General features: G+C 47.1%; 1 protein-coding gene across 1 annotated transcript in view; it reads left to right on the forward strand.

Annotated features, from left to right (window-relative positions):
* Positions 1 to 12,184, forward strand: part of ATPAF1 (ATP synthase mitochondrial F1 complex assembly factor 1) — an 82,003-nt gene that overhangs the window by 46,524 nt on the left and 23,295 nt on the right. The window lies entirely within an intron of this gene.

A 12,184-nucleotide genomic window follows, 5' to 3' on the forward strand; every position in this document is an offset into this window, starting at 1 on the left:
TGTAGTTCAACCTTGGACTCCTGAACTAAGAGCCCATACATTTTTACAACAGATTTGTTTAGTTGATCGTGAAGGATGTTGATGCCAGATTTGGTAGTATCCTGACCAGCTTGACCTCTTTCCACATGCAGATGTGCATCTTAGCTGTGCAGTGGTTGTGCTGTGACGCACACTTCTCATGTACTTCCTGAAATGGCTGTACATTAGGAGGAGCACATTGGTGATAATGGGTGGTGTGCATTGTGCAAACAGCCGTTAACAGTTAACATGGTGCCAATTTTTGCATTTATTTGAGGTCTTGTAATCTTTCTGCCCAATATCGCTTTCAAGCATTCCATCAATTTGGCTGTTTCAAGTGGAATACTTTCACATTAAAGGCCACGGCTAATGCCATTCTACCAGTGTCAAGATTGGCTTGTGGGCCTGTGATGTGTGGAGTCCCCCAAAGTTCTATTCTAGCATCAGTACCATTTAGTCTTTGAATGGAGCTGCTGGGAATCCCAATGGAGACATTAGCTGTGGCCTTCAGTATGTATATAAATAAAATAAATATATCCAGGATTTGTGAAGCGTGGCAAATCACCCCTGAGGGGCTCAAGGCGCTGAATTGTTGGCAAGGGGGAGATGAAGTGATTTGCCCAGAATCACAAGATGTTGAGCTGATGCCGAGACTCAAACCTGGTTCACCCAAATCTAAAGTCTGCAGCTCAGGCCGTTGCACCACACCTTCTCCTGGGTATATAATACCCAGATATAGCAGAGGGTGTCCTCAACTCCGTATATTCCTATACTAATGGTATACTTGGCAGAAAAGCTACTGAAACTTGAACCCTGATAAAACAGAATACCTCATAAACAGGTTTGCTGATGAATGTTAACTGCAACAAAATCTGTGCTTTGCCAATAAATTAGGTAAAGTCATTGGACTTATAGACTGATTCACACCTCAGCACGGCTTTCCTTGTAGAGAATGTGGCCTCCAAAAGTAACAACTCTGTTCACCGTCAAAAAAAATAAACTATTCCTCCATCCCAGTGAATTTTGACAAGTGTTGGAACCTCTATGCTTATGCAAAGTGGACTATGGAGATTCAGTCCTAACCATCTAACTGCCCAACTCTTGGCCCAAATCAGTTACCATACAATAAGCTGCCAGGCTCTTTTCAGTAACCAGTAAATACGAGGATATTGCCCTGCTCCTCAGAAACCTGCACTAGCTTCCCTTGAGGTCCAGAATTACATTCAAACTCGCCTGTATCCCATACAAAACATTTCATGACAACAAACCAGGTTATCTGAGATCCATACTCTGGCAACAAACTTAACTTGAAAAACCTACAGAATCTGATGCTTGAAACAAGGATATTCATCTCAATCTTTTTCAGGAGCTGCAACATCGATTCGGAACTTGCACCCAGTGAAATTTCAGCAGTCTGAATCTCTATTCATTTTTCAGAAAGAAAAAACTAAAAGCTTTCCTCTTTGGAAGTCACCTAAATCGCTCAATCCTCATTTGTAATGCAGGACAGAATCTTAATGAAACTTTTTCCCTCCAAGTCGCCTCCTCTTTCACATTTCTTTTTTGTTTACCTTCAATACTTCAGACCACCCCTTCTTTACTTGTGCTGTGTACTATGTGCCGTCCTCCTATTCATACCTTCATTCATCCTCATTTCTACTCCTCTCCACTTCCACCCACTAACCCTATCTGGAACGCTCCTGGCTGAATTTTACTGTAATTGGTTTGCTCTTGTTCAAATATTTAAGTGTGCACTATATAAGAATTTGTGGATAAATACATCCATGAATGTGCATGTTGTAAAACACGGATTCCACCAGCATGACCTAATTCCTGTAGGCCCGTGATCTACGTGCTCACATTTTGCCTATAACAATTTAAAGAGTAAAAGGAGTTATAGATCATTTCATTACATTCTTGCTTGTCCTTTCTCACCTTTAATGATACACTTCACTCTCACACTGCTCGATCTGGGAACTACAACCACAGATTATTATTCTGTATACTGAAATCAAAAGTCTGTGTTAGATACGCCATGTCTTTACAATATATAAATATTTGTGAAAGGTTGACTTCTTATGCATTTGTTAATTCCAACTGCAAAATGTGTACATTATTCTTTGTCAGACCAGGCAATTCCTCATGTATTTTAACAGTAATGGCATCTTTTTCATGTGCTAATCTGAAAATCACAACTCAGTAAAATCTAAACTGATAGCCCACCTCTACTGCTGAAGTTACGCATTCATGGTGACCTGACAGGAGCTGTCTGCGAACTAGCTTGGAGTTCTCTAGTTCTGCTTTTCGGCACAGAACAGTGAAATATTAAATCCTTCCCACATGTAGTCTGTTTACAAGAGGCAAAAAATCTCACAGTAAGTAATTCACAATATCTACTGCTGTTCCTCTGCTTTCTCTCCTTTCTCATCAGCCGTTTATTGCTATTCTTGGACTAAAATTTACATTTTTATGATTGACTTGAGCAAAAACTGCTCTGCAGAGGTGAAATCCTGCAGCATATCATAAAAAAATCTAGTAGCAAATAATATCAAAATTCAATATACTCGATAGAGACTTCTAGCTGCAGATTCCTTACCTTAGAATTAATTATCCCATGCCTCAGAATTTTTGTGAGCATCCCTGCGCGCCTGTAGGTGGCGTTTATCGGCTCCATGTGCATCGTCGGTGTCATTCACGCCAAAAGTGAGGTCCTTGGCACCCATATAGGCTCCAGCCAGGCACGCCTATGTCAGTTCCTTTCTTTCCGCGCCAGCAAGCGCAGATACGGGAAGAGCTATCCCTTCAGTCAACTTTTTGACAGAGCTTTTTTTAACGTTTTGTTGAGACTTTTTTGAGCTTTTCTATTGTTTTCGATAGTTTTTTGTAAAGCGCATAACTACCCAACCGGGCATTCCAGTGGTTTTCCGTGTGGCAGGATGTCATACAAGAAAGCCAGCTTCAAGCCATGAGGCGCCAGTCACTGGCTGATGTCGGTGACAGGCCTGCTTCTTGTTTGCCTGTGATGCCTTGAGCGCGAACACGAACCAAAATCATGCTCTGACTGCTGTGCCATGAATCCCAAGGCTTTGAGAGAGCGATCGCTCAAGCTTATAGCATCCCATCGTGCGACGACACGCCGATCGAGCTCCCAGTCGAAAGGGAGATCCTGGGACCTGTCACAGAGTCCGATGTTGTCATTACACTCCAGGTCTTCAAGAAATTTGGGTAAGGCACAGCATAAGAAGTCGAATCGAGCTTCAACTTCTCCATGTCCAGTGACTGCCGAGAGACAGGAGTGTCAGCATTCTAAGCCCCGCTCTGCAGTTGAGCCTGGGTCGACTCCGTGCGTCCCTGAGTTTCTGGGAGCCAGAGCAACACCCCCTCCCCAACTTAAAGGGTTTTATGATGCCATGTGCCTCATATTCGGGCGGGCCGATCCCTTTGGTGCACCTTTGGGCCCTGCCAGTTCAGCAGGGGCCCCTTCTGGTTCCGCATCAGCGGCTTCAGCCACAGCACCAGTGGGGCCCCAGGGATCCATTCCTGGAACCAGACTGGTGCCGCTCATACCACCTCAGCCTTCCTCAGCGCTGGTCCTGATGCCTGCGCTCCCAGAACATCCCCATTTTAATCCATGGCTACTTTACGGAAGGGCATTGCTGGACATTGTAGCCGGCGCCACTGGGAGCCTGGCCTCCCAGGTTGGATCATGCGCCCTATTCCCATGGGTTTGGACTCAGGGAGAAATGGGAAGATTCACTGGACCCTGAGGAAGTCTAGCCTTATGACCAAGATATGGACTGTTGTGAAGACCTGGGTGAAGTTAGTGGTCTGGACACTTCCCCAGATGCTGGCATGCTTTCTCCCCTGACCATGGCTTGGGAGGAGAGAGCATCTTTCGCAATGGTGGTGCGGAGGGCTCTGGAGGTCCTTGACCTTCAGTTGCCTCCTGTGGCGGTTAAGACCAATGCATTGACAGAGGTTCTTGAGCCAGAAGTCTCCCCATCTGAACAACGCCTCACATTCAATGAAACCTTTACAGAAGTCCTTTTGGGTAGCTCCTATGAGTAGGACAATCACCCATTGCCACCGCACCTCCCCAGGGGAACCCAAGTTTTCTCACTCAAGCCCTGCGAGTTTGGTCGTCGAGGCTTCCACTTTCGATATTAACCCTCGCGTATTCCCTACCGCTGTGCCAAATAGGGTACCCGGGAGGCTGGAGACACATGGGAAGAAGATGTGTTTTCTTCTGCCAGCCTGGGATTGTGGTCTGTGAACAATGCATGTCTTTTGGGCCGCTGCTACCATGGTCTGTGGGATTCGGTTGTACAAGAGCTGCCTGTGGTCCCAGAGGAGGCCCAGGCCATGCTCTCCCAAGCCGTGGCAGATGGAGGAGATACGGCAAAGTTCACATTTTGCTGTGGACTCAACACATCCGACTCGCCGGGCAGAGCGTTTTGTCGATGGTGGCCCTGAGACACTTCTCCTGGCTTCGTAGTACTGGCTTTTCAGGAGATGTTATTTCTTCTTTGATGGACATGCCCTTCAATGGCTCCTGTCTCTTCAGAGAAAAGCAGACTCGGTGCTCAAATGTTTTAAAGACAGGCTATGGCCCAATCCCTGGGCTTATCTTCCCCAGCTTCTATGTGGCTGAGAACACGGTGTCCACAGACCTCGTGGATTAGGCAGCCAGAGGTCTGGTCATTTTTCTTGTCTCCACAAAGTTGCAGCTCTCTTGGCCAAGGGAGATATAGAGAGGGTCCTTGATGCCAGAAGTATGTCGTGCTTGCTGTTCCCGCTACTTTCTGGTGCCAAAGAAGGACGAAGGCCTTCATCCTATCCTAGACCTGCTGTCCCTCAACTACTTCCTCAAGAAGGAGAAATTCAAGATGCTCACATTGGCTCAGGCTTTGTCTGCCCTGGACCAATGAGACTGGATGGTAGTGTTGTACTTGCAGGATGCATATTTTCACATCCCTATCCTGCCTGCCCACAGGCGTTACCTGCAGTTCATGTTCAGCCACAAGCATTTCCAGTTTGCCATGCTCCCCTTTGACCTGACCAGCACCCCTCGAGTGTTCACCAAATTGATGGCGGTCGTTGCAGCTCACTTGCGGAGATCAGGGGTATCAGTCTTGCCCTGTCTTGACAACTGGCTGTTGAAAATGGGCTCGCCCCAGGCTGTTGTCTCCCGCCTCCCGAAGACGGTGGACCTCCAGTTCTTGCTGGAGTTCACTATAAATGTGCCATAGTTGCGCGACTCCTTCTCAGACGTTCCCTTTCATCAGAGCTGTTCTGGACACAGTGTGGTTTTGGGCTTATTCTCCTAAGAGGCGAGTCCAGGATATTCAGGCTATGATACTGATATTTCAGCCTCGACCCTGCATTTCGGTGAGACAGACTCTGAGGCTGCAGGGACTCATGGCCTCTTGTATCCTGCCAGTAACAAATGTACATTGGCATATGTAGGCTCTGCAATAAGACCTGAAATTCCAGTAGGTATGGCATCGGGAGAATCTTTCCAACATAATAGAGATCTCGGAGGGAATTGCGAAAGATCTGCAGTGGTGGCTAACGAACCGTGATTGGGTCAGTGGCAGATTCCCCTCCCTTTCACAATCAGATCTGACAATAGTGACAGAAGCATCTCTCCTGGGATGAGGGGGCCATCTGGAAGAAGTGGGTATCAGAGGACTCTGGAGGAACTAGACTCCATAGAAATCTGCTGGAATTTAAGGCAGTCCGACTAGCATTGAAGCCCTTCCTACCTTTCATCAAGGAGAGGCTGGTGCAGGTGTACACAGACAGCACCATCGCCATGTGGTACAGCAGCAAACAGGGTGGGGTGGGGTCGTGGACCCTGTATCAAGAGGTGCTGCATTTCCCTGGTGGTTCAACACCTGGCGGGTTCTCAGAATACAAGGGCAGACAAACTCATCTGCAATTGCTTAGCGGATCACTAATGCCATCTCCATCAAGAGGTGGTGCAAGGTCTCTTTCAGTTGTGGGGAGAGCCTTGGTTAGATCTCTTCGCCTCCATTGAACATGCAATGTTAGCAGTTTTGCGCACTGGAGTTTCCAAGATGGCCCTTGCTCTGTAACACTTTTCATCTAGAGTGGAGCTTAGTCCTCCTGTATCCCTTTCTGCCCATACATCTCATGCCCAGAGTTCTCAAGAAGATCAAGAATGACCAGGCCCAAGTTATCCTTGTTGCGCCGGATTGAGCATGGAGGTCTGGTATCCCAAGCTACCGAGCATGGCAATCAATCCTCTGATGAGGCTGCCTCTTCGGGAGGAATTTCTGTTGCAGCAGCAGGGGAGGGTTCTCCACCCAAACCTGTCCAGTCTCCACCTTCTTATGCGTAGAGATTGAGCAGTGGTTGTTGACAGCCTTTGACCTTCCTTTTGAAGTCGGAAACAAATTGTAGCCTAGTGTTCTGACAGAAATGTTGATCTCCTTTCTGCCCACCTTTCTCTGTTCTTCTCTTTATTCTATCTCTTGCCCAGCGGGGCTCTGCTCTGGACTCTCTTAAGGATTATCTTTCTGCCAAGTGCATTCCTCAGATTGCCTGATCACCGCTCTATCTTCAAATCTCCTATAGTACATAGATTCCTTAAAGGTTTGGTTCATCTTTTTCCCCTTTCTCCTTTTATCATTCCTGAGTGGGACTTGAATCTGGTTCTCACGTTCTTGATGTCTACTCCCTTTGAACCGCTTCACAGTTATCCCTTGCAATTGCTCACCGTCAAACAGCTTTTCTTGGGGCTATGACAGCTGCCCAACCAGTTAATGAGATACAGGCCTTATCGTCTAAGCCACCCTTTTTATTATCTATTCTTCCTGATAGAGTGGTGCTTTGCACGTGGGCTTCCTTTCTTCCAAAGGTGGTCACTAATTTTCCTACTTTCTATGCTTCACCTCACCCTTCCGAGGATGAGGAGCATCTCCATCATCTGGACACCAAACGAGCATTGTCGTGCTACCTTGAACGCATGCGGGAATTCTGGGTGGACGATCAACTCTTTGTGGGGTATGTCGGAGCTAAAAAGGATCATCTCCAGATGGGTCGTGCTCTACATTAAAATCTGCTACGCATTGTCAAGAAGAAACACCTTGAGGGCTTGTGTGCTGATTCTTCCAGAGCCAAAGCCGTGACCACTGAGTTAGCACACAGAGTTCTGGTTCTGGATATCTGCCAGGCAGCAATGTAGGCTTCCCTGCACGTTTACCAAACATTACTGTCTGGATATTTTGCCTGTTCGGTCCTGCAGGACTTCCTGGTCTGAAATTGGTCTGCAGAGCCACCTCCCGGGATGCTATTGCCATATCTGGTAGAGATAATATTTAACTGCTGAGTCCTTACCAGCCCACCCATCCTTCCGGCTCTGCAAACAGATTTCTAGGAACAGGGCTACATTGCTTTCAGGGCCCTACCTTTCTACACCACTGGTCAGTGTTCTTCATGACTCTGCGCTTGTGGCGTGGAAAGTCGTAAAAAGAAACTGACATCAGCATGCTTGGGTGGCGCCTATATAGGTGCCACTGATGTCACTTCCAGCGCAAACAATGCTGATGGCGCACACAGAGCCTCCTACTGGCACGCCGGGGTACTGCTGACAAAAAAATCTTCCTAATCCAGTCTGACGCCTGGGATAATTCTAAGGTAAGGAATCTGCAGTTCGATCTAGCTGTGACAATTTTTTATTGATCGTAAATGCATCCGACTAGGTTAAAACTCCTACACCAAGATATACGCTGTGTATTGGTAAGATATATGTACATTACAGACTATATTGACTTCTGATGAGTAAACTTCATTTAGAGGTTCAAATCGTGTGATGTCAAAATATTGATGCAAATATTGTAAGCAATCCGGCCTTTACCTCATATTCGATGTATAATTAATCACCACTCTTTAGAGTTTTTAGACTCTAGATGCCGTTAATTATGGATTTGTTAACCTCGTCCCACTTTTAGTATCCATTGAACTTTTTCACATCTTTTAATGTATAACTACACCATATTACATACTTGGTCAGTCTGTTTTTCCTTCCTTTTGTTGCTGTGTCATGATGCCAGACGTTTTTTTCCGTCTCCGTGTGTTCTGGATGGTGTTAGATTGGTTTGGTTTACTGTCATATAGTGCCTTTATAAATCTTCCATGGCATGTCGGTCTACACTGAGAGAGGGTTCTGACTGTGGCCTGAATGCCCAGGCATTCCCAACCAAATAGCTGTGATGCGTCATAATATGTTGTATGTCAGATATGTCTCCTTCATACACTCCTTTTGTTAATTTTCCCACAGCTTTTCATGGACCGTTGCCCATCCCAAAGGAGGATGTGCACCATTTCTTCCATGGCCCTAAGGAATTCCTCTGGTACCCAATATGGTTTATTTTTTAACATATACTAGAATTTCACTAGGAGGATTATTTTTATAAATGGCAGCCAATAAGAGATGTGGGAAAGTATATCTGCTACTGAACATCTTGTTTCAAAAATCTCATTACTTTTGCTAAGTTATGTCCACGAAAAATCTTTGCCTCGTATCTCCTGTGTATCTAAATAATTAAAGCTACTTGCATCCACGTGGAAAAGATAATCAAAGTAGGATTGTGACTTCCATTTACGCAAGACTGATTTCGACCAATTTATATGAAACCATGAGAATTTGCCAAACATCTAGAATACATCAGTTATTCTAGTAATGCTGAGTTCCAGCTTGACAACATATAAGAGTACATCTGGTGTGTCAAGTGCCTATTTTCTCATCAAACTAGGGATCCCGCCAGAGTCTCTCGCCGTATTTGGCAAGCAGAAGTCTCAGAAAGCCACCAATCAGAAACAGAAGCAGCAGGTGCAATAAATAGCAAACCTGCGTAGTCGCAAAAGCAGACAGAGTGTCCTTTACTCTTTGTCACCGGTACCTATGGCCCAGCGCCTCTCTCCCTCCTCTTCACAACCTAGGTTTCATCTTGTGACTTCAGTAGGCTTCAGTGTCTCTAATTATGTGCCGCAGCACTCCTGTAGGTCAGCAGTATGTTAGATATCGGGGGAGGGACACCTCTGAACACGTCACCAATTTTTGAGGCTTCAGAGGTCAGCCAGGGTCCCAGGTACTGACCCAGTTCTGTTATGCAGTAGATTCACACTCCAGATGTCAAATTCTCCTTGTGCACCAGCCAACCAGAATGCACTTGGGAGACATTACTCCAAGAGCAACTGGCATTGGCAATCATTTGTACTGTGGATGCTTAGTTTATTTACTTCCACAGCTTTGCACGTCATTGAAAGACCGCCGAGGGACCGCCGTGCGGAAGCCCGCCAGTGGTGGCGGTTTTCCGCTCGGCCTATTATGACCGTTGGCAGCGCTCCGTCCTTTTTCGGACGGAGAGCCGCCAACAGCCATACTGGCGGGAGGCAAGAAAGTGGATGTTGCTCCACCTCCACCGCCACGCCAACAGAACACCGCCCTGCGAATCACGTCCTGTGATTCGCCGTGGCGGTGTTCTGTTGGCGGTGTGGTGTCCGCGGAGCTGCCCCCATGGCTCCCGTCCCCTCCCAGAGGATCGTCGGACCAGGTAAGTCGATCATCCGTGAGGGGAGGGGGGTGGGGGGGTGTTGGGTGTTGTGTGCGTGCATGGGGGTGTGCGTGTGTGTATGTAGAGGGGGTGTGTGAGTGCGTGTATGCTTGCAGGGGTGTTGTGTATATGGGAATGAGTGCGTGTATGTCTGTGGGTATGTCAGTATGGATGTGTGCGTTAATGTGTGAATGTGGGTGTGCGTGTCTGCCTGTGTGTGTGTATGTAGGCATGTATGTTGGCGTATGTGAGTGTGTAGGTGGTGCCTGCGTGCGTGTCGTGTGTGTGTGAGATTCTATGATGTTGGGGGTCGGGTGGGGAGGGGGACCCTGCCACCTTTGGGGGGTGTAGGGGCGAGAGTCGAGGTCGAGGTGGGGGTGGGGGGTGGGGGAGACCCCTATCAGTGCCAGGGAAGGAATTCCCTGGCACAGATAGTGCTTACCGCCATGGATTTCATGGTGGTTCAAACCGCAGGAAATCCGCAGCGGTAAGCCGGGTCAAAATACCGCCGGCGGTTTAGTGACGGCCGCCGGACTGGAGACCCATGTCTCCAGCCCGGCGGTCGTCTCCGCCCTGGCGGGAGGAACGGAGAACCGGCGGATGACCATGGCGGTAACCGCCATGGTCATAATTCCATGAGGGGAGACCCAGGGAAGGCTGCCTACGTGAACGCCGCAGCCCGTTCTACGCTGCTGCACGTGTGGCTTGGAAGTCGGCTCATACTCGGTGCCCTTTCTGCTTTTGTTGCTTTGTTCTTCCCCCCTTTTTCTGTGCAGTTCCACCAGTCCACGCACTTCAGCGTGGCCTCCAGTTCAGCTGGTATCACCTCCCTTTGCCTGTACACCTCTGGTGTGCCTTGGGGTCTACACCTCTAGTCCGAGCCTTCATTCTTCTGGGGTCTGCCCCTGAACCACGGCAGGATCATTTGCAGCCTTTTTATGGCTCCCTCCGCCTCTGCCTCACTTGTACACTTGGACTTCTTTTCAGCCAGGATCAGCCCTAGAGCACCTCGAGGCTTCAAGGCCCCAGTCTTATTCTTTATGCCCAGTGGAGGAGGGAGTGCCGCCCCTCTCCTTCATTCCCATTGATGTCTCCCGTGCTGCTACACTCGAGGCAGTTTTTGAGTGTCACAGTTTCTGCCCTTTTGTACACATGGATTAATTCCTTCGTTATAGCTTGTATGCTGGATTTTTCTTAATAATTTCTGGCTTAACTTCTAGACCTCAAGGAATAAGCTAACATTGCTCCTCGCTCCCTCTTAGCCCCCTTGCAGAGCCTGTTCTGAAGCTGCTCTAACGCCTTAATACACAAATTGTGTGTTTGCAGAGGATGCTACAGCCCTCTCCACACTTCAGACTGTATTGCAGATAAACTTGTGAATACATTTGTGCTGTTCTATGACCTAATCTCTATGATGGTGGGTAAGAAAGTGTTTTGTTTACTGTCGATGGCTTCGTGCAACAAGAGAAAATATTTGCCATCCTTCATAAAATTGATGTTGAATCAGTTCCTGGAGGCATGGTTCCAAAGACCGTAGACCATTTTCATCTATTACTTCTTAGACAAGTGGGTCATGAAATTCAGGTGTTACCAGAAATTACTGCAAAACTTATCAACGATGATTCCTGAATTTCTGTGGATCCTGGAGTGACCTACACCAGTACTTGGGCGCGTTGATGAAGGGGACAGCCACAAAATTATATTCTAGTGTCTTCTATACGTCAGTTCTTCATACATCAGCAAAACAACAAATGCACTTTCCTGTCCCAGATGTCATCCTATGGGGACTTTAATGCATAATCTAAGTTTGGAGTTTTCAACAGAGTCTCAAGAACTAGTGATACTAAAAGTCGCAGATAAAAGTCAGGGGTTTGGGAGAACAAGCTGACCCATTTTCTCAGTCACTTCCATGGTGTTATTTAGAAGAAATGTGTTGATTGAAAGCTCCCCTACAGCAATAGTTTTGTGTTTGATGGCATTTGAGGCTGTAGATACACATGCTCTGCATACTCCTGCCATCTAGTGTTAGGTATGGATGTGTGCAAGTTGTTTTCTTCGAAGAAGTCTCTCGAGTTACGAGGCAAAGTGACGCCTCTCTGTGCTAATGCACATCGACTCCATTGTTAGTTTTCTTTCCACCATCGTGTTGGGACGTGTTCCTGGGCACTACGGTTCAAGACCTTTTTCGGACACCCTTCAATCTGTTGTTGACCTCTACATCCATTGGTATTGTTTTTCATACGCTTTCCACCATCGTCCTTCGAAAACAGAAGAAAACCATCACCTGTCGATTCAGCGTTTTCCAGTCGCAGCCTTCGGGTCTCACCTATAGGAGCCTTTTCACATTTCATCGGATTCAACCATTGAAGCGATTCTAATGGAACGGACTCCATTTCGATTCTGTATTAGCTGCTAAGGGAAATACCCGCACACTGACCTCCATCAGGTTTGTAACCTGTGTCTGTCTCCTGACCATAACAAAGACAGATGTGAGGCCTGTCGATCTTTTCGATCAAAGAAAAGAAAGAAATGCAGCGTAAAAACCTCGAAGAAAAAACTGACTTCTTTGGACACGATGTTGAACA

Source organism: Pleurodeles waltl, chromosome 4_2, assembly GCF_031143425.1.
Source record: "Pleurodeles waltl isolate 20211129_DDA chromosome 4_2, aPleWal1.hap1.20221129, whole genome shotgun sequence".
Lineage (NCBI taxonomy): Eukaryota > Metazoa > Chordata > Amphibia > Caudata > Salamandridae > Pleurodeles > Pleurodeles waltl.